Source organism: Sardina pilchardus, chromosome 15 (genome assembly GCF_963854185.1).
Source record: "Sardina pilchardus chromosome 15, fSarPil1.1, whole genome shotgun sequence".
NCBI lineage: Eukaryota > Metazoa > Chordata > Actinopteri > Clupeiformes > Clupeidae > Sardina > Sardina pilchardus.
In genome coordinates, this window is record NC_085008.1 from 21,032,202 (window position 1) to 21,036,892 (window position 4,691).

Genomic DNA, 4,691 nt, shown 5'->3' on the forward strand with positions numbered 1-4,691 from the left:
TTCAGCAAACTGTTTTATTTTTTTTATAAATATATAAATAATGTATAGATCACTAAAAATTTAACTATGTAAAATATTATTTCTGAACATTTTTAGATATATCCACTATGAATACAAAAGTTGTCCTTACCTGTGTTATTTTACCAAGTGCTGCTTAAAAAAAAGCATCTGATTGACAGATTTTTTGTATTTAGTTAACTAAAATATTGTAGATTTGTGACAGTAAGTTTTTAATAGACGTTGAATACACATACAATTGTATTAAAATTCACTATTAGTATTTTTGTATTGTCTCATTTTGTACAAAAGAAATAATAGCATTTTTTTTCCCGCTATATGTACTTAGCTATAATTCATGTGCTTTTAAATAAAAAGCTCATTATGAAACAAAACAAAATTTGATGTGAATCATTGGCTCTTACTGTACAGACTTTCGGAGTGTCAAGAACTCAGACCCCTGTACTGCATATTCAGTGTGGCATACTGTAGAAGCCTGCATAGAAACCATCACTATCTATTTTTGGAGGGGACTCTCTCACTCTAGCTCCATTACAGGGCAGTGGGTGTGGGCTGGTCTTTATGTAAACAATACTGCAAAGGTACCAAGTTGCCTCAGATGGGTGTGAATAAACCCTTCTGACTTTTTACATCAACTAATGGCACATTAATGTGCGGTGAAGTCCTTACCTTGTCATACTGTCCTTTCGAGGACACCCTGTTGAAGATGTGTGTGCTTTGTTTATAGTTTTTCCCTCCTGTGCAGCCACTCTCGTTCATCAGTCGTTGGCCTTTGAATAGCAGTGGTGATCTATATTTAGCAAGGATTAAGTAGCATGACTGCAAAAGGGAAGACAAAAAACCCCTTCTGTATATATGGCTTTACAGCTCCAGACATCAATTTGAGCTGGAATAGACTTTGGAGCGAAATGTGCCGCTCAAATGTCCTCAGATGTTCAAGTCATATGGGTGTATGGGTGAACATTGTCCAAATAAACTGCACGAAACGAATGACATCAAGCCTTGGCAGAGGACAGACAGGCAAGCACTCGGGCCAGTTTTCACAATTTGTGACAGTCGTGGAGAGGCTGCGTGTGTCATTCTCTCCGCTATAAAAAAAACGGTTTAGTTCAGAAGCGGTGCTGTGTGCAGCTGCGGAAGTGCCACTCTACATTAACGCTGCGGCTTAATTATTCTGTTTACCCGTCTGAAATTATCTCACTGACTGTTAAACAGAAAAGAGGAGGACAGTAATTAAGCTTAGCGCCAAACTGAACAAAAAGACGGCGCTGTTGTTAAATGGGTGCTATATGGCTATTGCCAAAGGTGGAGCAACTCACTTCAGAGACTTTTGAGGGCTTCTGGCAGTACGGGCCGTGTGATATATCACAGTGATGGCATCTGCTGTCATGGAGGGGGAAAGAGCGCTGGTGTTGTGGTCATGTTTTGGCCGCTAATGGTGGTCTGGCAGGTTTAAATAGGGAAGGCGATGGCCAAAAAGGTAACGCTTCATTGGCTGTGCTCGCTGTGGCCAGCAGCTCAACACAGTGTTCTGGGTGTTCTAATAGCAGACCAACAGAGCAAAGCCACTGTGAAGGCCAAACGGGAGATATGCACCGTAACTCTATCGGAATGGACTGTAAAGTCTTTTTGCTATGAAGAATCAATCATGGATATCTTATAGGGTTACACAAGTAAGTGTGTGGAGCCAGTAAAGGGCCGTTTCTGTATAGCTGGGTGGTTTCTGCATTGCTGTAAGTCACTAATTGACTTCTGGGCAGTTGACCTGAGTAGGCCTACCAGTTGATTAATGAATTCTCGGTGGACTTTGGAGGAATGCTCCAGAATCCATTCACTTCTTTGCAGCGAGCAAAATAAATTCCTGATGAGGCCTTACCTTGAGTAACCCTAGCATGGGACGCAGATGAAAAACATTTTCTCTTTAGCAATTTGCAAGAAAAACAAGCACGCAACCGACTCCGTGAGACAGCTGACAGCGCAACCCATTGGGTCGAGAAATGACGCGTGCACGGACACATCATCGGAATCAAAATCCCATCGAAACAGCTCGCACACAGGACGAAGGTTTGCAGCTAGTCAGTTCAGCACGTACTTCCTGCACCCATGACAGCAAATTGCGAAGGCTGCGTGTCCCGTCACGGCTCTACAATTACAAAAGAAAGCAAAAAACAGGAATGAGAAATCTGGTTATTAGATTCTGGCCGAAGCCAACATGTCCCGCGACAACCTCCAAAGGCAACGCGGCCCCATTGAACCAGTGTCTCTCGGCTTAATCACCTTCAGTTTGTTGGTTCTGGACCGGCGTATAGAGAGGCCCAGACTGTCCCACATACTCCTCCTCTACTCGGGTCCTGAAAACAAACCACGTTTAATGAACTAGCCGCCCTTGAGGGCCGGGGCCGAGAGTGGGCGGTCGGCTCCCCCATAATAAACCGCTTTGCAGATTATGTCAAACATGAAAAATATACAGCAGACTACGCGCTGCAGCTATGTGACGCTAGGCCCCTCGCGGAACACCCTGGCCTTCACCGATATAATGCATGCAGCGTTCCATATTTCCAGCCTCGGGAAAAAAACATTTCACTGTGCGAGAGTCATACTAGTGGTGTGCGACCAACTGGCATAAAGAACAAAGGTAGGTCCTAACTGAAAAATCCTAGAGCCATTTTCTCACAGGTATTTGTGGGTGTATAATATACAAAATCTGGTGTGCGCTTACCATTCTCCTCCATGTCCTCCTTCTAGCACTTTCTCCTCCAACCACACGTTGAGTAGTGCTAGGCACTCCTGTCCTCTAGTACTAGTATTGACAAATGCAGTGGTAATTCCTAGCTAAGGTGAGGTGACCAGACCAGGAGACCAAAACCATGGGACATAATCCCAAAAATGTGAAGAAAAAAAAAAACCCAGGGACATTTTCAGTTTGATTATCAATCTGTCCCGTTTTATCCTCAAAAAACGGGACTGTCCCCTAAAACCGGAGACGTCTGGTCACCCTATAAGCTAAGGTCTCCTCTGGACTGTAGTTTAATGTTGTTCTCTTGCTTTGGATAAAAGCGTCTGCCAAATGAAAAAATTTAAATGTAAATTGGATTACTGAAATTAGCAAAGACGTCAAAAAAGGGGGTGAAATGAGAAATCAAAATAGTGCATTTTCGCTGAAGGATGACCTGAATATTTCAGAGCGAAACAGGCTACACACTTGTCTACTGTACAGAATGAGGGATTTTATTCAACAGCCTCAGGAGGGGGGTATAGAGTGAGAGGTTGTGTGAATGTGTGAGTGTGTGTGTGTGTGTCTGTGGCGGGGGGGGGGGGGGGGGGGCGGTGTAGGTGCATGAGCAGGCAGTGCCATACTGTACGAGTTTGGGGAAGTGGACCCATTGGCATACAGTAAGGCCGACGAGAAGAGGAAAAAAAGAAATGGCTGTCCCAGCACAAGAGGGCTACTGTCGGAGGGGAGGACCCTTCGTCCCTCCTGGAGCTGTGGTGAGGCCGGACCCGGGGCCGGACCGAGGAGGGTGGGACCTCCAGGAAGGGGCTTCTGGTGTTCTGAGGTCCTTTCACTCCCACACGGCAGGGCAGAGAGGAGGGGAGCCAGGGCAGGGCTCCGTACTCCACTTCCTTTGGGGAAATGGACCACATTCCTCCCTCTCTCTCTCTCTCTCCCTCCCTTCCCTACTCCTCTCCCGTTCTTTTCCTTCTCCGGCCTTGGAAGAGGCCGAAAGAATTTTTTGGGAGGAGGTGAAGAAGAATGAGAAGAAAGAGAAGATGTGGTGAAGAGAGACCTTCTGTTTTTAGCTGAACCACTTAAAACGGGCCGTGAAGAATCAGAATCAAAATCTGCTTTTGTTGGCCCTAGTGTGTTCACATACTGAATTTGGTTCCTGTCAGGGCCACTCTGGCTGTACAAAATGTAGACAATATATATCAGAGAGAATATACATATTAAGTATATACTGTAGAACACTATTATATACAGAAAAGACATTGGCCGGGTTTCCCAAAATCGTTAAGAAGCTCTTAAGTCCTAAGAACTTCTTAGGAGCATTCTTAGAACATTCTTACAACGCTCCTAAGAAGTTCTTAGCACTTAAGAGCTCCTTAACAATTTTGGGAAACCCGGCCAATGTATATGTTATGCAGACATGCACACATACAATACACAATAAACAAGGAATAAACAGACTATAAAAACATGAATAAATTAACATGAATATGAGAGAATGAGATCAACTGGGATCAGTGATTCCTCTACATTCTCAATATTATCACCGTTCCTTTTACTCATGAAGAGATGATAGAGATGTTGATTATGTAACGCTCTTCAATCAGATCAATTGTGTCTCTGTGTATCCTGAGCTGGCCATGACGGCTGGCAGGTAATATTTTCCTTGAGCAGATTTACGTGAAACAACATGGGAAATACGGCTGTATACCTGTGGGGGTTGACGAGAGAGGATGTTGAATCCATGGCATGCCTGAACCGGTGGTGTGTTTGGTAAACCCATTATGTGTGGCTGCACTGTTTTTAGGGCCTTTAATCCAGGAACGGGCGCCGCCAGGCTTTTTGTTCTCAGGCGTCCTCGAGTGTGGGAGGCTCTTGTCGACATTAATAAAAGTCTTATTTCCTGGGGATTATGTCTGCGTATGATTGCATTTTCACAGATCAT